General features: G+C 33.4%; 1 long non-coding RNA gene across 1 annotated transcript in view; it reads left to right on the top strand.

Moving 5' to 3' along the window:
• Window positions 1-22,993, top strand: part of LOC136848922 (uncharacterized) — a 390,446-nt gene that overhangs the window by 267,457 nt on the left and 99,996 nt on the right. Inside the window, exon 3 of the long non-coding RNA XR_010856181.1 lies at window positions 502-570. This is a non-coding gene — a long non-coding RNA (uncharacterized lncRNA). The remainder of the gene's footprint in view (window positions 1-501; window positions 571-22,993) is intronic.

The following is a 22,993-nucleotide window of genomic DNA, read 5'->3' on the forward strand; positions in this document are numbered from 1 at the left end:
AAGTGGATTTTAGGAGGATTAAGGTGATAAATCAAAGATCCCTCCTTGCATTTTTTTTCACCTAGTAATCTATAAACATTCTTCATGTCTGAGGTTTTTAAATTTATATGTTATGGATCCGCTCAGCTTCAGCCTGACAGTTTCCATGTGTTTCTTTCTAGTTTTAACGATATTCTCTCCCTGATTCATCATTGTTATATATACAAACATAATCATCATGAGAATTATAAAAAAAAATCTTATAACTTTTAATAAAGACAAAACAAAATACATTAGCAGTTACAATCATACATCCCAAGAATGTTGCACCATGAACATTCATATATTATTCAGTTAGTTTAACCTTTGAGATTCTAGACCTCTTCGCACGGGAAATGAATAACACATGGAAACTTGAGAGGGATAACAGATTTTCCAATGTTTACATGTTAATAGTTTGTGTTTACAGAGAATTGCATAATACATTTTACACTCATCTCTCTTGTCTTGGATACATTTCAGATTTTGGAACGGTGCATCACGGTTATCCGGACAGAAAGACAACCAAAAGGGAACTTTCACATTAATTAGGTAAGGATACATCAGTTATTTTTTTTATATATGATGAATGTTCACGCGCTTAATAAGATCATTATTTTCGAGGTATTTCTTTTTATCTATTTTTTTTTATCGAGTATGTTTGATTGTTTTCTAACCATTTTTGGATGCACTTTTCTATAGATGCACTCAAAAATCTCTCTTTTTTTTTTACCACTTCTCACTGTATGTATATATATATATATATATATATATATATATATATATATATATATATATATATATATATATATATATATATAATTTCATATAAATCATATAGCAATACGCGTATGCCTGAATGTAAATTAGTTTTGTCACTGAACATAAAAAGATGAAGTATAAACAAGGTTGATTAAATCCAGGTTGGTAATTCTCTCTCTCTCTCTCTCTCTCTCTCTCTCTCTCTCTCTCTCTCTCTCTCTCTCTCTCTGTCTGTGTGTGTGTGTGTGCGTGTACATAAGCAGCTCGCCAACACTAAATAGAGCATAAGAAGTTTACGTCTCTAATTTGCATTTCACTTCAATCTACAAACACACACGCAAACACTCCCACACAGCGTGAGTATCACTGAGAGCCTAGAGACCCGTTTCCATCATGCTGTCATTGTACACATTTATTCATTACGGTAAACTAGATTACTTGTAATTTTTCGCTGAGGTAATTACTATAATTTCCTAACGGTTATGTTTCCTCGCTTTACCTTCCTCTCTAGTTGTAGGGCTTTCATCAAAATGTTCCGATTTCTTTCTTACTTCCCTAACTATGAACTTCAACCATGTTGTCTTCTTTCTTTTGCAGTGGTCTAGCTAGCCTATATACGAAATAATCCAGGTAATTATTTTTTTGGTGATTATTTTGGTATACAGTATCCTGGATTAATATTTAGCCTATATGATTAATGTACCTAATATATTTCTTAAACTAGCTAGTCTGTCACGCTTACGTAAACAGCACTGGTGGTATTTTTTTCTAAGGTAATTCTGCTTTTGTTTTCTGTAGTATATCTGCTGCTTTTTATAACAGTATTTTTCACTTAAATTTCTTTATAGCTATAGACACACACACACACACACACACACACACACACACACACACACACACACACACACACACACACACACATATATATATATATATATATATATATATATATATATATATATATATAAGTTAATCGTCTTTTTTATGTACTTGTACTGCTGGTTTTAAATTTTTTACGTATTTATCCTCACCCGGACTTCATGAGCTAAGTACATTTTTTACTTCCTTTAGCGTCATCAGTATAAAACTAGATTTCCCTTTTTTCTTAATTTTCTCTGCAATTCTATGATGTTCAAGAGTTTCTCAAATCATTCTCCATTCTCATATGCTTTATTTCTCCCTAAGAATTCAAGTTTTGCCTCCCCTTTTAAAGACATGGACTGTGTTCGTCGAAAAGTATTTGCGAGCATTTTAATTTCAGTAGTAACAAGTAAAAAATGCGCCTAAGTGTCTTCGGCGCAATCGAGTTTTCTGTACAGCGTATAACTCTGAGCCGCGTCCCATGAAGTTTTGAGCCACGGCCCGCTGCTGGCTTTTCCTATAGCGTTGCCAGACGCACGATCATGGCTAAATTTAACCTTAAATAAAATAAAAAACTACTGAGGATGGAGGGCTGCAATTTGGTATGTTTGATGATTGGAGGGTTACATACCAATTTGCAGCCCTCTAGCCTCAATAGTTTATAAGATCTGAAGACAGAAAAAGTGCGGACGGACAGACAAAGCCATCTTAATAGTTTTCTTTCACAGAAAACTAAAAATGACGAGAAAGTGAAATCAAAACGTAACGGCAGTTATTTAGATGCTTCGCTTAGAAAGTCATAAAGCAACACGTAACTCCACCTGCATCACAATGAATCTGAAGCTGAATTGATAATGGGGTCTAGGCAATGTCGCATTCCAAATTTCCACCAGCACTTAAAGTTTCATAGTTGATATCATTTTCAAAATGTCTCACGAACTGGCAATTAAAATTTTAAGATATTTGCCTATCTCATATTCATTGAGTTTCTTGCATACCCAGAGTGAACCAATATTAAATATCTGCAATAATAATAATAATAATAATAATAATAATAATAATAATAATAATAATAATAATAATAATAACAGCAAGGAAATTTTTTAACAGTTCTTTGGGTGATAAATACAGGTAATTTCTATACTGCTATCTCTTTGTAAACGTATCTTCGTAAACTCGGCCATACGCATTCGCACATTCTTTTCTTTCCACTGATGAATGCATGACAGAAAAGCCAAACCGCTGAAACATCCGAAAACTAGGAGAAATTGTTTGTTCTATGTAATTTCATTTACGAGGGTAATTTGCTCGTAATTCTCTGATATAACAAAGGGAGCTTTTGTTGGAGAATAATGGGAAAGTCCGCCTTTGCTCTTATACCAAAAGGATACGACAATGATATAAAGTATTTTTAGACTAGTTGCGCTCACTTGTTGTTGTGTTGGTAATGGAAGGAAAAACTCTTGTACGTATGTGTATAGTTGTGTTCAGCTACTTGTGCTTTGTAAATTTCATGTCTTTGGTAAAGTTTTCACTAAGTATTCTCGAAGGTAGTCTTGCCATTGTTTGTTTGTGGCAGTGAAATGCCAAACTGCGTTTAAAACCACTAGTCTTGGGATTCATTGATTATTTAAGTATATATTTCTCTAAATTTCCTTCATAGCACACATGTCATGGATGCTGATAATTACCAAAAACTTTTCCCTATAGGTAATTCATGACTGACCAGCCTCTTTTAAAGGAACATGTTAACAACGACGAATTCAGACAACTCCACTTTCAGGATCATCGAGTTTATGAGAGCAATAGTTTTAGGAGGGATTTGTTGTTGGCAAATTTCAACTGTTTAGCTAAGCATTAACTCGTCTTCCTAACAGCGCAAAATATGACCATATGCTGAAAATATTAAAGTTTCATTAACGTAGGAACTCACGGTTTATCAACTCATTCACAGAACTGTTTCATGCAAGACTGAGGTCAGTTTTCAGGACATTACCAAAGGTTCCATAAAAGCAGCATTTATAAGGCATTCCTATTCGGAAGTGTTGGAAGGAAGGAGTAAAAGAAAGTGAGAAAGTTGGGATGAAGTAGGTTAAAAGTTAAGTATACTTTAGTTTAACCAGACCACTGAGCTGATTAACAGCTCTCTTAGGGCTGGCCCGAAGGATTAGGTATATTTTACGTGGCTAAGAACCAATTGGTTACCTAGCAACGGGACCTACAGCTTATAGTGGAATCCGAACGACAGTATAACGAGAAATGAATTTCTGTCACCAGAAATAAATTTCACTAATTCTTCATTGGCCGGTCGGAGAATCGAACGCGGGCCCAGCAGAGTGCTAGCCAAAAACGATACCAACCCGTCCATTGAGGAACTGGGGTGAAGTAGGTACTGGAAATGGAACTAGATACTGTGTGCTAAAAAGAAAGGCGAATGGCGAAGTCTTTCTGTGGTGCATAAGACGTTGCTGGAAAGCCTTCTCTGTAGTTGTATATATTGCTAGTGTTCTGAAGGTTTTGTGTACAGGAGGTTCATCAATGATTCATCAGTTTAAGTGTGAATGTAACAGTGCTCATTGGCCTATCTTCTCATGGGAGACGCCTTCAGATAGGAGAATGGGCTTAATATTAAAAATTGTATTTAAATTTTACACACACACATATAATATATATATATATGTATATATATATATATATATATATATATATATATATATATATATATATATATACATACATATGTATATAATATTAATGTGTGTATGAACTCTCAGAAACTTATGATGCTTAAATTCAAAATTCCATACGGAAAAATAAAACATGATAAGATCGTTAACGGTTGCTTCTGTTAAGACATTATCCAAGGGAAGTGTATATAGAAGAATAAATTTACATTATATAAATTTTCTGAGAAGAAAACTCATATTGTACGAATTTACAGTTTAAAAAGCTGATAATTTTTTTGCTTTTTTGACATAGAACTGGTGTTTTGTTGTAAATATTGTTTGTGTAAAACGCTTGATCTGGAATATTTCTCAATGGAAAATATCGATAGTATCGTTTTGCTACCTACTGTATCATGTTTAACTGCACCTTATAAAATTTATACATTTTACATATTTCTTTTGAGATAACTGGTACTATTTTATACATTCTTATATTGATATATTTTTATTAAAACTTTCTTACAAAAAACTAGAATCGGTTAATATTGGTTTTCAAGTGTTATTAGAATAGACAAATTTCCAAGCGAAATCTAAAGATAATCTTAACGAATAACTGTAATCTTCATATCATGCAATTCATTAGCATTCTAGATCATTCCGCATACTCTCGATGTCACTCCTTAACTGCGTAAACGTGTTCACATTTGACCAGGCGGCCTCATGAAAATTTCATGGGAAGAAATGTCACTAAGCGAATGACCAACAACAGACATTGCCTCATTCTGAGAATTGCCAGTAAATGTAAGAGAATACACGTTAGCATTAAGGAATTTCGTCTTCGAATGTAATTTCCTCGTAACTGTGCTACATAACAGGGGGAGTTGTTGTGGCTGGAGAATGGGAGAGTCAGGCTTTGCGTTTCAGCGCATGTCACTCGCCTCATGCCTTCCCTTCAATGTTCCCCTAACGTTCTCTAGGTTTTGCCTCATCGCATTCCCATAAGTATGAAATTGAAGTGAGGACTCTTGATTGCTAACGTTTTATTATGCATCTGAAGGTATTTGTACCTTGTGAATGTGTTTTGTCTGCACAGACTTTTCATTGCTTTATTCAAGAATAGGAACTACAGTAGTATATGCTATGTATACGAGGTCGCCGTTGCTTTACAACAGAAGTAATATAGATCTACTGTATACTAAACGGTAAGAAAACACAAATGTTTTTCTCATTGGCAATATGCACCATGACGACAAAGGTAACCTAGATTTTGGAGGTCAGAAGATATTTAATATTATCGAGTTCTACAAATCAATTAAAAGAAGTAATGATGTGATACAACATAAGGCAAAAGAGTATAACACTTCAACAAATCGAATCGTAGGTTGTTCATCAAAGATTTAGGTTTGCCGATTATCGGTGATGTTCCGAAAATGAGAATCGAAGATTTAAGCCTGAAGAAGGATTTCAGAGCTGAAATTAGAAGAATGTTGACAGGAACTGTAGTCTTCAGTACCCTCTCTACCTCAGACATCACAGCTAGGAGAGATGTGCATTATATGCCAGGCCATTTGACAACTGTGGTTAATTGGTGTGTAATGCCCTAAGTCTAATGCCAAGTGGTGAATCAGAGTGATAGGTAAAGGTAAATGTTTGTTATGTATACTCCTGTCTTTCATGGCTTTGTAATAACCTCTCTCAGGCTTTTCTTGCTATTTCCTGTTTATTAGAGGTCTGTGGGTATTTGAATGCATTCTACACTTTTCCACCATTGTGCTGATTATCAAGACATTTTTGTGTAAGAAATTGGGGACCAAATTACATTCACGATACCGGTTAGCAATATAGGAAATGTATTACAGAATGATAAAATTAGATCGCCTGTATTTGGGTATGGTTTTTTAAATAATTCTGTGGAAGTACATTCATATTCAGACCAATCTTGTTGGCCTTTACCTCATCCCCCTTCTCCCTTCCCTTTGTAACTAATGTGCTAAATAAACTGTACGGGTTTGTCACACCTCACTCGAGACCATAGAAATATATTACTCAGAATGCTTTCCTCTCATGTGATTAATAATTCTGCACCCTATATAGAGGGGGGGGCGGGTGTTTAGGTTCAGTGGGGATCTGTTTAGGTTTAGCAGGAGGTATGTTTATGTTTAGCAGGGGTGTGTTTAGGTTTAGTGGGGATGTGTTTAAGTTTAGTAAAGGTGAGTTGGGTTTTTTAGTGAGTTTGTGGTTTTAGTGAGTGTTGTGTTATATATATATATATATATATATATATATATATATATATATATATATATATATATATATATATATATGATTTTTATCACACTTTTTATATACGATCATGAAGCTACAAATATCGCAATATCAAATCCACGCTACCTTTAATTTAAGTGATAAATGGACCACTTCATTCTCAGATCCACAAAAATACGCACCGACATTCAGACTCATAAATCACGGTGTGATAAAAATGTCATAAAAAAGAGCTGCGTGTTCCAAACTACTGGCATCCCGAGAAGTACAATTTCCAGCTCTCGACGGGTTATTTCTGTTATTTTACATAATTTCCTCATTGGGAAAAATCAAATTAGAGATAATTTCTCCCTGAATAATATTCTGATATTTAAATCATGGTCGAAATGCCGAGGCTAAGTACAATTTCCCCGATTATTACTTTTCTTGATAGCTCAGTTATTTGGATGGCGTTTATTCTCCCGTCCATTTATCAAAATTCCCCTTCGATAATTCTTGGATTTGAATTTTAAGCGATGTAGCTCGTATATAAATATAGATAAAACAAATGTCATAAAAAGAGCTGCGTGTTCCAAACGTAAATGAGCTATCATGGTCGAGTTTTAATGCCGAGGCTAAGTACAATTTCCCCGCTCTCGACGGGTAAATATTATATTCCAGACTCGGCGTTATTTTATTTCATTTAGGATTCGCTGGATGTTTTTCATCATCTGGATCGAGACTATATTTCCATTTATCACTATAAATTCCCTTCGGTGATAATTCTACCTTTTCTTTTGATATTAAGCGATATTTGAATCATATATATATATATATATATATATATATATATATATATATATAATATTACATTTTGCTTTAATTTCCATTTCAGTTCAGTCCACAAAAATACGATTACAGACTCACTTTTCTTCCCAGCCAGCTCTTTATTTCTATTTTACATTTTCCTCATTGGGAAAAATTTTTTTCTCAATAATATTCTGATATTTAAATAAGATTATTACTTTTCACTTTATTTTTGGTTTTATTCTCAGGAAAAGAATCTTTAATTTTGTATATAATTGATAATTTTTCCGTTCTCCATATTCGATTTTATTTCATTTAGGACATTTTTTTCATCATCTGAGAATATATTTCTTCAACAACCCTTCGCAATTCTACCTTTTCTTTAGGAATAGAAATTCTGTTTCCGTTATATATGAAAACGAGTATTTCCCCTATGAGATAAAAATTAAGATTATATTCTTATAGCGGGCTTTCAAAACAAGATTGTTGACAGAATAATTAGAAAGCATGTTTCCGTACGGTAATATGCAGCGGCGAGTATATTAACGTGTCCAATAGGAATTAAAATCAGCAGAACGGGAATGGAGCATCTGTCAAGTGATAAATAAGCATCAGTATGATTTTGCTTTTTAAGGATGGATTGACTTTATATAATGCCACTACCAGATAACTCTGGGTATCAGTTGAGGAATTTCGCTTTGGTACAGAAATATTTTGTTCGGGAAAATTCTTTCTGAATGCTTGAACTTGAGGAATTTTTTAATTATTTTCTCGTCTATCCTATTAGCGAATTGACTAAATCTAGGCTTAATTCTAAGGTTTCTTTATATAAATATTCCTTCCGATTGCCTTTTTCCGTGAAGTTGGAATAGAAGATTCCTCACACCTTCCTGTCTTTCTCACTCTTTTTCTCTCTCCATTCACACACACACACACACACACACACACACGCGCGCATTTGCAGAAACATCTGCACGCGCTCAGAAGTTATTTGTTACGATTAGAAGTTATTTGGCAATTATTTGGCTTCAGAACAAAGTAGATTATTCCCGATAATTTTTAAACTATTAGAACTCCAGCTTCTAAAAAAAAATTGCATAAGCACTACGTTGTTTTCGGGCGAACTAGCCTGAATTAAGTTGATAATATGCTATATAAATACATGAAAAAATATATCCTAATCCTCTATAAATCTAAACAATTATTTTAAACGTGAATTGTTTAGTTTTAGTTTTCCTAGATGTATTTGATCAAATATTTTTTGTACTACGGAGACTCTCTTTTATGTTTATTTTAACAAATGTTATCCCCTTTATCCCCTCTCGTTATAGAGGAAAGATAGATGTCAGGAAGTCATAAAGTCATTATTAGGTTGGTAACATTTCATGAGTGATAATATTATGTAGGAAAGATATTTTCAATTTTGACTTTTAAAGTTTATATAATATATACAAGCGAGCATACGAAGCAACACCTAAATCACTTATAATCAGGTAGTCTGCAAAATGAAAATTAATTTTAGATTTTGTGTTAAATAACTCAGTTTCTCATTATTGGCTTTATCAGGATCGGTTTTGCTGAATTATGGAGACGAAAAACTTTTTCGTAATTCCATCTGTATTCCCACAAATATTGCCAAAATATGGAGAGAGAGAGAGAGAGAGAGAGAGAGAGAGAGAGAGAGAGAGAGAGAGAGAGAGAGAGAGAGAGAGAGAGAGAGAATAGATTTTGGATGAGAAAATATAATGATTACCGAAGCACATTATTTTCTTTATGTATGTGTGTATGCATGTATGTGTATATGCATATATATATATATATATATATATATATATATATATATATATATATATATATATATATATATATATATATCACCACTGATCATAAGTAAAAATAGTACGCAAAAGTAACTTTTGAACAAATTCTCTGCTTGAGACTATATTGTTATTTTGATTATAGTAAAATATATAAAAAGACAATAACTTAAGGTTTTTTCATTAAGATGAATATTAAACCTTCAGGTATAACAGTTTTCTGACTTGGTTTGCAACGGGTGTCGGAGATCGTTAGGAACCTTTAGAACCATTATTCTAATCTCAAGGATTAAATAGCTTTTATAACGAGTATCAAACTTTACACTCTGGTTCTTCATTAAGCTGCCATTAAAGATTCCATCAGCTTTTTTACATTGGAAATTACCTACATCGTCAAGCTTTTCAAGAATTTAAAGAGCCACTATTTTCTCTCTTCCATCGTGCAAGACGGAATACGCAGATGTGTGTACATATATATATATATATATATATATATATATATATATATATATATATATATATATATATATATATATATATATATATATATATATATATATATATATATATATATATACATACACATAATATCATATATCATATCATATCATATATCATATCATATCACATATACCGTATGCTATAAATAATCTCTTCGCTTTTAATAATTTTCTGATGTATTTCAGCGTACTTTAAGTCCAGTGCTTAGTTAAGTTTACAATTTTGTTTAATAACACTGGCAAAACTGAAGATAATAAGAAAAATTTTAAAGTACATTTCTTTAAAAGTTAATACATAATTCATTTAGAAATTTAGCTGAATACTAAGACCAGTCAAAAAGTTTACGGCCTCACTCAGTGTGTGTTAAGGGAGAAATACAGTTCAGGTATAATTAAGTTACACAATTCTCTCCTGATCTTAACATCACCAATGTACAAGCATTTGTAAACTATCCTTTACGAAGAAACTTGCATCCTGGTCCTCTAAACACTCCTTCAGGCTGGTGACTAATAATGAGGATTGAGATAAGGTAACAAGTAGAAGTCAGATTGTTGCAAGGACACATAATGAAGCAATTCATAAGTCAGTGTTGTGCATTTCAACCACTACAACTTGGACACTGAAGTAACAGGATGGCTACGTACATCCCTTTTTGATTGCTTTTTATCTAAATTGTAATTATGGTGCCAGCTTCAAATCCTAAAACACAACGGCCGTCACCTTCTTAACTGACATTACTTGCCTTATTTTCTTTTTACATTAAAGAACCTTGGTTTGTTAATACTAACTGAGATTTTGCTTTAGATTCAAAATAGTGCACCCGTATTTGGTCTGGAGTTATTAAGCTTCTGTACAGAATGTCTTAATCAGGCCTGAAACAAGTCGTGAGTGTCACAGAAGCTTTCTCTCATACCAGTTTCTGACCTTTTGTCAGCATTGTTTATCCCTATGTTGCAAAAAGCTTGTTCATAACCAAGATACAATTCGAAATAGCATACATTGAGCCACAACCACCCGAGCTGTCTCGGCTATGTATTACCCTTAAAACATCCAAAACCCAGCGATGGATAGCATAAAACTGTTTATCATTTGTTGAGAGCTTAGGATTTCCCGACCGTGAGTCATTTCTGCTATATTTTTTATTTCATTTTGCCTCCTGTTGCCTTTAGCAGCCCACATCTCAGTACTATAAAGGAAAGCGAAATATTCACAATGTGTGTTGGCTGTTTCCTCATGAATTACCAAGAGTCATATTCTTCTTCTGCGGACGCTCGATCGTAGTGTGACGTTCTTTTCGTCCAATTTGAGGTTACGATAGAAGTGATTTGATTATGCTGTCATACTACGAAGTTGTAGCTTCCGGTGTAATCTTTCTGGGCAAGGAGAGGTACTTATAGAATAGCTCTTATATTTGTTGGTGGAGTGGGGATGAATGCTTGCTATTTGTTTAACTTAGTGAGCAACTTATTTTTGCTAGATGTATCCGAGACTGTAGGTGGTCTGCATTGAAGACGCCTTAGACATGCCTCCTTTATACTTATTCATCCCATTTTTATCATGATAATCGTACATTTTATAAAGTATTTTCAGTTTCAAAATTTCTTTTCACTACGTCGCATCAAGTAATTGCAATTACGAAACCTGCTTATACGTAATGAGATGTTTATATCGATGAAATAGATATTTTCTTCTTGTCAAAAAATAACTTATTTACACACATCTAAGACCTCAGGATACTGATATTTCACTTTTAGACTTTGTTCTTTTACTTTAAAGCAACAATTATTTTCTCGAGGAAAAGGCTTTCCTTATCTCTTCATAATTTGCTCTATTATTACAGACTTTTCTTGCATATGAATTGAACAGTCATTTATAACCTTTCACAAACTAAAAAGGAAAGCATGGAAATATTAAATGGATAGGAAGTAATAAGGGTAAAAAGTCCTAAAATAAGAAAATTCAATGGTACTCCACGGAAATAATAATAAGATTATCTAGATATAACTAACTGGTAGTTTACTAATTATGTTTAGTAATAAAAATGACTTTACTGTCCCATAATTTTGTACTTCCGACAAACAAGCAAACACAAGGGTGTTTGTTTGTTTGTTTGTTTGTTTAACGTGCACGAGCCCACTATCACGTTTTTCAAATGGAAAGATCACCAAGGAAGAAATATATGATAATGCATTTTTGCATTCTGGGAACTTAAATGTCATTGTAAGGAAACGTGTTTACATCTCAGAATGTAAATTCATGCATTTACTTTATAAAAGACGGGAGGTATTCCATGACTATTGCAGTCTCTTCGCTTTTTACAGACGTTTTCCTACACACGGCTATTCTGTAATGTGATGTAATTTTATCCCTTACTGGCATTTTCACAGGCAACCGTGGAGGTGGGAAAAAGGTATTTTTACCATTTTTTGCTTGTTTTCATGCTTATAACGTAGATGTTTAAGTTTTGTAAACATTTTCCGAAGCCTTTTCATAGGATCCGTGTGAAAAACAACCTTTCATGGCATGTCTAAACACTCATCATTTTAAATTAAAAGTCTTTGTTGCATATATCATTCCTTTTTACATAGGGTCTCTCCAGTTTTCCTTTGGAAAAGTAAAATAAGTTTTCGTCAGTGAGTATTCAACACCAAATATTCGAGGAAATATTTGGAAAACTAAATGTATTGTTGGGTCTTGTTTAATCGTGAAGGATATTCAGAGGTATTTGCCAACAAAAAAATGAGATAAATGTAAATTTCTGAATGGAAGTCTCCTTAACAGCTATTTCTCTCACATCGCAAACGTAATGCAATAAATATAATGTTGGAATATAGACGATTTTCTCCTTAGATTATAAGTTTTAAAAAAATCAATGATCTACAGATTTCATATTTTCAAGGAGATTCATTTTCTTTCAGAATAAATGGGGTTGTAATGTACATTAAGCTTAGGAAATTAATATTATGACGAGGATTTGTAGTAAAGGAGGTTTACACTTAGCAAGTTGCTATTTACCTGTAAAATACTACAGTTCTGTTAAGGTATTGCTATCGTCACACCAATTAACAAAAAAAATTTACTTTAACTATAGTGTGAACTAGAGAGTGAGAGAGAGATAGTAATGAGGTTTCAAAGCCCTAACTTTAGTGTGAACTAGGGAGTGAGAGGGAGATAGAAATGAGGTTTCAAAGCACTTCATAAATAAATTCTAAATGCAACAGCTATTTTGAAAGAGAAACTGAAGATAACTGAAAATAGATAGAATCCATTACAAGGGGAAAAAAATGATACATATTACATAAGTAAGAGCTACTATACAGTTTTCTTCGACAGCGCTAACAAAACAGCGAGAAGAAAAAAATAATTTTACTTTGATAAATGAAGTAATGTAATTGTAGGTGGCATTAACAAGAAGTTATTAAGGAACCCCACTATTTCTGTAACTCATAATCACTATAGGAAGATCACTCTTCTCGTGTCACATTTTTCTTGTTCCAAATTCTATAATTCATATATTATTAACCTGCTCTGTTTCCCCCAACTCAGTTTTATTTGTTGTCATTCAATTTTGAGGATATGCTTTACCAGATTCTTTACTTTCATGCATCTTCATTTCTGCAAATATGAGCATCAAAAGATTAAACTTGGATCGACAGCAATTTTATAGCAAGATAAAGGTGAAGAGTCGAATACTCTATTTCTTAATTGTTACCGCCTTTGGTTTATTCTCAAATCACTCGGTTATTCTCCCTTAAGATTTTAAATGTTTTTACGGGTAGCGAATAACAGATATAAATTGAACGACCTACATCAGTCTCATAATTTGCCTTAGCTTGAATGCATATAATGATTTGGGACGTTATTATCTTTCTTATATATTTTCAATTCTCTTCACTAGCCCTTATTTCATTTAATATTTCGTAGTTATATTTCTCAGGAGTGCCATTGTTTATCATTTTTCATTATAAACATAACACGTTAAGTTACGTGTCTTGTGATTCGGAAGGGTAATAGGTGTACACTGGATTGTATATTTATTCCAGGATTTAAGATAAATGCAAGATTTCATAAGGTTTCATGACACTAAAAATTCTTTTAAATCTATTTCCATAACGACTCTCTCTCTCTCTCTCTCTCTCTCTCTCTCTCTCTCTCTCTCTCTCTCTCTCTCTCTCTCTCTCTCTCTCTCACTATAAGCAACTCGCTAAGAGAAAATAGCTTAGAAAAAGTATACTCCATTAATTTACATTTCACTTCAATCCACAAACACAGGCAAGCGTTCAAACACATAGCTGAGTATCACTGATAGCCCAAGAGACCTGCTTCCATTATGCTGTCATTATGCACAATTTCTTCATTATGGAGAACTGAATTAGGCACAATTTGTGGCCAAATAATTGCAATAATTGTGGATGATTATTTTTCCTTTCTTTCCTTTTTTGTCTTCCAGTATGGTTTACATCATTTTGTTGTTTCATTTCTTTTACCTTCCCGCTGCCTAACTCTAAATATTCTTCAGTAATCTAGCAAGTCTGTTCGTTGAATAACAAGTAATCATCTATTCCGTTAACCCAGCTGAGAAGCTTCTTTGATAATCGAGCATGTGTACTTCATTAATAAAGTAGATACATTTTTTCAGCTATCAAGTCAGCCTATCTCCAATAATCGAATCGTTTACCTAACAAATATCGGTTATTTAAAGGCAATTCAGTCAAGATTTTCTTTCAATATGCCGGCTTTTCCTTTCTCAGTAATTTTGAAAGTATTTCCCTTTTAAGTTTTCTGTAAAAGAAAACTGTTGTGACGACTTTGTCTGTCCATCCGCACTTTTTTCTGTCCGCCCTCATATCTTAAAAACTACTGACGCCAGAGGGCTGCAAATTGGTATGTTGAACATTTCACCCTCCAGTCATCAAACATACCAAATTGCAGCCCTCTGGCCTTAGTAGTTTTTATTTTATTTAAGGTTAAAGTTAGTCATAATCGTGCGTCTGGGAACGAGACAGGCCAGTCCACCACCAAGCCGTGTTTAAAGTTTCATGGGCCACGGCTTAAACAGCATTATACCGAGACCACCGAAAGACAGATATATTTTCGGTGACCTTGATTATACGATGTACAGAAAAGTTGACTGCGCCGAAGAAACTTCGGCGCATTTTTTACTTGTTTTTATTCATCCTCACCAAAAATCCTCCTCTTATGTTAAACTTCTCTTCGACTTTCTTTTCTGCAAGTTTTGAATTCCTGGAAGTATTTTCACTGTTTACATCCATGGATGATCTTAACCTTATTTCCTTTTAATCTCGTTTTGTACAAGCTTTGTATCATTTTAGTGTTGGAGAGAGTTTCAAACAATGTTCCCTTCTGAAATTCTACTTTTCATCCTAATAGTTCAGTTTTATGTGTTTTCTTTTAATACCTGTGTTTTTCGTCGATAACGTTCTTGGAATGGGTATTTACAAACATTTTGATGTTATTATTGGAAATGTTGGAAACTGAAATTAGAGCACTTCATTCATATATTTATTCCTCAGTTACAGTTTACTTTAAAAGTTAAGAAAGGAATAAAATCTACCTGCAGCATACTGAATTTGAATCAGAATTAGAGAATGATTTTTTTTTTCGAAATCAATCGCGTGTAGACAAGGAAAAATCAGCACTTGTTATGCAAAATACGTTTACCTTCACATTTAATCATGGTCATAAGAACGTACAGAGGATTTCTTATAAGTTTTTTTGTTGATTAATTGAGGTAATATTTATTTACACCTTTTTTTGTGAACTTACCACTAAGATTGCAAACGTTTTCCCGTACGCAGTTGCCCACACTTTTTTCCTCTTTGTTAAAGAATGTCACTAATGAATACACGGTAGACATTTCACATTCTCGGAACATCCAAAAATTCCAGGAGAACATTGTTTGTTCTATGTAATTTCATCTCCGAGTGTAATTTCCTCGTAATTGTCCGACATAACAAAGGGAGCTTTGTAGAAGAATAATGGGAGAGTCTGCCTTGGTTCTTATACCACTAGGGTTCTCCTGTAATGCAGTCTAATTTTTGCCTGGCTGCCTCTCTCGTGTTTCCGTAGGTAATGGAACGAAAAACTATCCTTTAATATTGCGTGGAAGCGTAAGCGTTTGTGTAGTAGTTGTGCTGCATAAAGCTCATCTCTTTAACGAGGCTTTAGCTCGGTATCCTTGAAGGGTAAAATATGAACATTATTTTTCATTGTAAAGTGTTCCCCCCTTGGTAACTAAGATGCAGCTTTATGCGCCTCCTTTTTTAAGGACTACAAACTTCCTTATTCTGACGTAAGTAACAGATGAACACCTCATCTTTATCACATATACCCATTATTCACATACTTAAGTCATCTTAGATTTTACCCTCAGTAACAGGTTCGTTTAATCAGTGCTTTTAGTCGTATGACAATAATTACCCTGGCGTTATTAAATTGAAAAAGGAATTTTTTAACATCAAAATTTAGCGCATAATGGAAAGTGATCATATTCTTTAACGACCATCAAACTAACCAGTTAGCACATTTTGATGAATTTGAGATGATTTTCTTCGAATCTGTAACTTACAAATTAACAGTTATAAGTAACGTAACGGCAATAAATGACGTCCATCAAGTTTCATCAATAACTGTTTCTTACAGCATACACACCCACGTACATGTTTTCTAGATATTCTATATAGACTAAGTACAAAACATAACTGATTTGTGAGAGGTGTCTCTCTTTAGAACAAAATGCAAATTTCGAGAATAAATAACAAGAAGTTCTCTCTCTCTCTCTCTCTCTCTCTCTCTCTCTCTCTCTCTCTCTCTCTCTCTCTCTCTCTCTCGTAAGTATGCGTACAGGGATATACTCTGAAAGAGATCTAGACCTTTAATTTCAATTTCAGTTCAATTAACACAAATCCACACCATCATTCGGACACCAATGACGAGAGTATCACTGATATCCCAGAAGACCTGATTCCATTATACTTGCATTCTGCATAATTTCCGCTTTATAAAAAATCAAACTTGAAATCACTGGAGAGACAATATTCGCGGTGCATATGAGCGGATTTTTTACTCGCCGTACTTCCCCATTATTGTCAGGGTTTATAAGATTTTTTAAAATTTTCATCTTATGCAAATTGTTAATTGTTCCGTGATGACGATAACTTTTTTTTTTTTTTTTTTTTTTTTTTACTGCAACGGAAGTTTTCCTTTTGGGGGTGGGGCGTGGGGAGAGGGTTGTTAGTAACCCAGTCCGTCTTTCTGCTCCGCAATGATAACATTATTCTGTTCTTCTTGCACGCGTATTTTCTCTTCTTCACTTCACACCAAGCCAAGCTTACCTTTACATCATGCTTTATTCATGGTAGTAAGGGATTTGTTACTGAATTCATGTTTTCTAACTACGTATCACCAGTACTCTTGAAGTTCTCAGGTAGCTGTATGAAAAATAGTGCCCCTTTGTGAAAAGTTATATTCAGTTTCAAGAACATGTGAACTTCGTATTAAACTCCAATTGGAACACGAACTGAGCTGTGATATCCACAAGGTCCGCAATAGAATTAGTTTAATAGAAACTGGTGAACAGAACATAAGGGAAATACATTTGCCCAAGACGAAGTGTAGATACGCGCTGCTCTATCAAGGTAGCTTGTAGAAAAAATTTGCTTGTCCATGTAAAGGTTAGTTCTCTTTGTAGCGTATGTTCTCATTGGCTTCAAATGTCCAAAAAACAAACTATCAGTCATTGATAACAAAATCAAGAAGAAAACAGAAAGGAGAACTTACGTAGCGACACAGATATTGGGCATGATTTTGTGTTTGCATAATGAAAGTTGTAAACTCTGTAGAACCCAGATCATTAATAAGAAACACGAGAGAAATTCTGCTCACGCTGGAAATTATGTATATCCATGGCGGCTTGGGGATTTGGGGGCGCTAAACAATTCACCTGAATTTGGGAACATACTGTATGAACGCCATGTCATGCTAACAAGCGCCTGGAAGTATGTCTGAGAGGCAGTTACGTACGATGTATGTACAACTTGGGAAGACATTAGGAAAACATATTTATTTCGCAATGTAAATGTAACTGCATCATTTTATGATCTTTGTCTAGTTTGTCATTTTCCCAAAATGATATCGTATAAAATTGTGCAGTTATTAGGAATGGGAGAAAAAAAATCATGCCAATGGTTATTGTTTGTGTTCGAAATTTTGTAGTATACTATATACTTTTTTTCCAGATGGCACAGAATGCCACAGAAGTTTTAAACTTCATGACTCTAGTCTTTTGTAAGACAAGTCACTGATTGGATAATTTTTTTTCTCTCTCTTACTAAAAGTGTATATTCGCCATGGTTTGTGTTCATTAGAAGTGGTAAGCTACTTAATCTTAATTACAATTATTAATCGACTGTTAGGGCAAGGCAGTGAAAAACATTAATATTTACGTATGCCCTCTCTCTCTCTCTCTCTCTCTCTCTCTCTCTCTCTCTCTCTCTCTCTCTCTCTCTCTCTCTCTCTCTCTCACCTATGCACACGTAAACCATATAAATAAGATACTTTAAAAAAAATAAGAGGGGAGAAAGGTTTACTATTTTTCTCGGTTCGCAACGCAATATTAGTATTAGGTAAGATATTACCTGAATACCAAGAGTAATTGATGTACGTTATGTCAGAATCTTATTTAGATAAATAAATACACTGATGCTGTACTGTTGCATCGGAGTTTTGTTTGTCTTTTACGGTCCGTGTGCAAAAGAAAACTTCATTGCGTTTTAGGTTTGACTCTAATTTTGCTCTTGTTAAATTACGTGGCTTGTTATTGTTCGTTTCGTAAATAATAGATTTTATGCTGACATATAATTTTGTACGTCTGTGTACGCATTTTATCATCCTTTTTGGTATGTATTTCTCAATTTTTCCTTATGCTTACGAATTTCGTGAAACCCCGAAATGACGTAAGCATATCTACACGCTGATAATTACTTAACAACTCTCGTTTTTATACAAAGCTAATTTTTGAGTAAGGAAAGAGGTAATAGAAACATCTAAATGTTAATTAATTTTTGGGCAAAGGGAAGTCGTGTAGTGATAAACTACTTTAGAAAATAAATTTTAACAAAGAACCACACAGACTGACAGAAGAAAAATTAGAGAGCTCTCCTTTGAAAGAAGTTTTTTTTTTTTTTTTTTTTTTTAGTTGGTAGGAGTTTGAGTAACAAGTCAGGACTAAAAATGGGATGAGTTGAAAAGTTCTTGACCGAAAATCAAAAATGAACAAACTTCAACACGAGCAGGTGACGGATGAGCACTTGAGATGTTTCGTGTAAAGAGGAAACATGTACTTTCAGTTATATAAGTTTAATATTATAAGTTAAGTGTTCTATATATCGTTTATTTATTTCCTTTCATACCGATTTCAGTCGGTCAAATTGTATTATCAAAATCTGTTTTTAATTTTGATCTCCAGATTGAGTATTATCAAAATCTATTTTTAATTTTGATCTCCGGATTTAGTTTTTTCTGCTCATATTTAAGTGGGTTATTTTCATGTAATAAATTTGGATTATTGTCATGTGCATTAAATGTTTCGAAATATTACAATAACATTCTGTTATTTTTTTTTTTCAATTCAGAGTGGGTTTAGGCTTTACAAAGCTGATTATACCTATTTTACACTATCTGATTCTGCACTTTTATTTGAAGACAGCCGTTTATTATATTTTCGCTCGAGGAACATTAATTTTTAAACCTTTACGATATGTGTTTAATTATAAGAAACTGAGCCGAAATTATTCACATTTAGAATATATCGTGCTCGCAGAATATCAATTTAAGTCCGAGTCTGTTTTATGGCACGCTTTCATTCAAAAGAATATTTTTCCCGTCATGTACCCATGACATTTGCGTCAAAACTTTCGAAGTGTCCTTGGAGATAAACATAGTTAACCAAGACCGTCATACGTTGAACGAATGCGATTGAAATAGTATGTAAATTCATGAAAAGCGCCTTGCAGTTATGCAAATTTACCTCAGACCCATTTCACTGGAGAGGTAAAAACCATTTCTGTTTTGGGAAACGCACCACGTGCCAGTTAAACTCAACAGATTATATTCATCTTAATGGGTGTTAAGCCACGCGCACAACTTACCTGAGGATTGACTTGAATTACATTAAATGCGAGTGAAATATATTCTCTCACGTAATGAAATACAGAATGCAATATAGTTTGTTCAAGCCGGCAAGGGACGGCAGATTACTTTTAACGTCCGACACCTAATTCACTTCGTATTAACAAAATAAAACGATTTAATCCTGTTATCCGCCAGAGTAGCCGTATTTTGAGGAATACGAATTACTGTTCATATAAAGCACTGATTAAATATGACCTTTTCCTAGACATTAAAAAAAGGCATGTTTACGTTATAATCAGAAGTATAAAATAACAATTCTTTCTAAAGACGAATGGGAAAGAGAAATATACCTATCATAGATAACAGTACTAAAACCAAAATAAGCCTCTAATAACTAAAGCTTTGTCTATTATCAATCAATTAGCAGAAACGCTTCATAGACAAAGCTGATTTTTATCCGTCCAATTAAAGAGTAATCTCAGGAAAAGCCGAAAACCTCTTGTCAAAAAGATATAAAATAGTACGCAGAGCGGCTCAGGGACCACAACATATATATATATATATATATATATATATATATATATATATATATATATATATATATATATATATATATATATATATATATATATATATATATATATATATATATATATATATATGTGTGTGTGTGTGTGTGTGTGTGTGTGTGTGTGTGTGTGTGTGTGTATGTATGTATAGTGTATGCAATAAAAGCGCCAAAATGTAGAAAGTTGATACCATATATTTCAGAGACAACTGTCTCCCTCAACCTGGAGTGACTTTCTACCTTTCGGCGTTTTTATGGGCTCCTTTATTAGATGGAATTCTGTTTTAACAGAAAATATTTCACAGTCATATATACATATTTATATGTTATATATATATATATATATATATATATATATATATATATATATATATATATATATATATATATATATATATATATATATATATATATATATATATATATATATATACATATATATAAAAACATTAAGCTACAAATGTTCTTTAATATCAATTCACTCTGCCTCGGAAATAATATATTTTCATATATGTTACCCGAAGGGGAATTTTTTAGTTGGTAATAAGTTCGTCGTCTCGTGGTTTAAGGCGTCACTGTAGTCCTGAGTTCTTGTTCTTCCATGGTTCGAGCCCACGAGACGACGAACTTATATCAACTAAAATATTCCCGTTCAGGTAACATATATGAAAATTTCTTCTTTCCGAGTCAGAGCGAATTGGATATTAGAGGACATTTGTAGCTTAATGCTTGTATATGGATCACGGTGATGTGATTCAATTCATTTATATATATATATATATATATATATATATATATATATATATATATATATATATATATATATATATATATATGCATGTATATATGTATGTATACGTGCATACATAAGAAAAGTGTTTAAATGTGTTTCTGACTCCATGTTGGTCTTTGTTCTAATTTCCTTAGCAGAATGACTCCGTTCTAGGGGAATCATGCCAAATATGAAACCAATGATAAATTTAGCTAATTGTTTATGGATAACATCGAACTCATATTTGACGTTTGACCTAAAAACGAATTTATCCTTGATCGTTATATCCGCGGGGCACGTTGAAAAGAATGTGGCCTATTTCTTTGCTCACAAAATAAACAAGTAAAAAATTAGCCGAAGTTTCTTCGGCGCAGTCGAGTTTTCTGTACAGCATATAATGCTGTATGAGCCGCGGCCCATGAAACTTTCAGCCACTGCCCGGTGGTGGCCTATGCTATTGCGTTGCCATACGAACGATCCTGGCGGACTTTAACCTTAAACAAAATAAAAACTACTGAGGCTACAGGGCTGCAATTGGTATGTTTGGTGATTGGAAGGTGGATGATCAGCATACCAATTTGCAGCCCTCTGGCCTCAGTAGTTTTTAAGCTGTGAGGATGGACAGAAAAACTGGGGACAGGAAAAGTGCGGGCGGACAGACAAAGCCATCTCAATAGTTTTCTTTTACAGAAAACTAAAAGGACACATAGAAGAAGAAAAGAAAGGGAAAAAGAAAGATAGAAAAGAAAGTGTATTGTGTGATACAGAGGGCAACCACCTTTGCCATTAAGCTGATAACGTCCAACCGCAGGCAATAAAACTTCCATTTCCCCTGTTCCTTGAAAGGACTAATGTTTTTCCGTTCACGAATAAGAAGTAAAGGAAGGCAATCAAAGGAGCGTGGTGGAAAATGTGTAAAAAGAGACTGAGAAGGTGTGGGGAAGAAGGACAAAAGGAATTTAGCCTTTGGTTCACTTAGTATGATTGAAAGCTGAGCAACAAAAAAGACTTCTTCTAATTGTCCGCTTCAAAGTTATTGCTTTAAGCGCCTCTTTTGCTAATATTAGCAATTATGCATTTCATGTTAAAGGAAGTATTGAATTTTCCGAGTTCCATTTTAAGCAACAATATGAAAACTGTGTTGTAAGATTCCATGAAGGACTGAGGAGAGAGAGAGAGAGAGAGATTTGTCCCTTTTGTCATATGGCCTTTTGATCTCTTTCCTTTAGGTATATTGTTAATGGCCACTATCAAGGATTGAAGCGTAATTTTATGCAGGCAATATTTCTCAAAAATTTACTCTCTCTCTCTCTCTCTCTCTCTCTCTCTCTCTCTCTCTCTCTCTCTCTCTCTCTCTCTATATATATATATATATATATATATATATATATATATATATATATATATATATATATATATATATATATATATATATATATATATATATATATATATATATATATATATATATATAAATATATAAACAGTGTTGATACTTAATGTATTCGTCTGGACAAAAAAATGTCCTTGCCTTTCATTTAAAAATCAATAAAATTAATTTTTAAAAACAAAGATGGTTTGGTGAACGTATTATACCTTGCATTCAATCTTTGCATATGAAATTACGTGTAAAAAAAAAGAAAATGCAGGGATATTAACTGTTTTATTACACAAATCAGCGTCAAGTCTAATGCTTTGTCTCTGAGATTTACGTAAATGACAAATAACTCATAATTTGTTTCAGAGTAAACTGGCACAGAGAAGAATATTTGTATAGATAAGAACTTTTCAGTTGATCTACTTTGATAATTTTCTTGAGATGTTT

The sequence above is a fragment of the Macrobrachium rosenbergii genome, chromosome 20, assembly GCF_040412425.1.
Source record: "Macrobrachium rosenbergii isolate ZJJX-2024 chromosome 20, ASM4041242v1, whole genome shotgun sequence".
NCBI lineage: Eukaryota > Metazoa > Arthropoda > Malacostraca > Decapoda > Palaemonidae > Macrobrachium > Macrobrachium rosenbergii.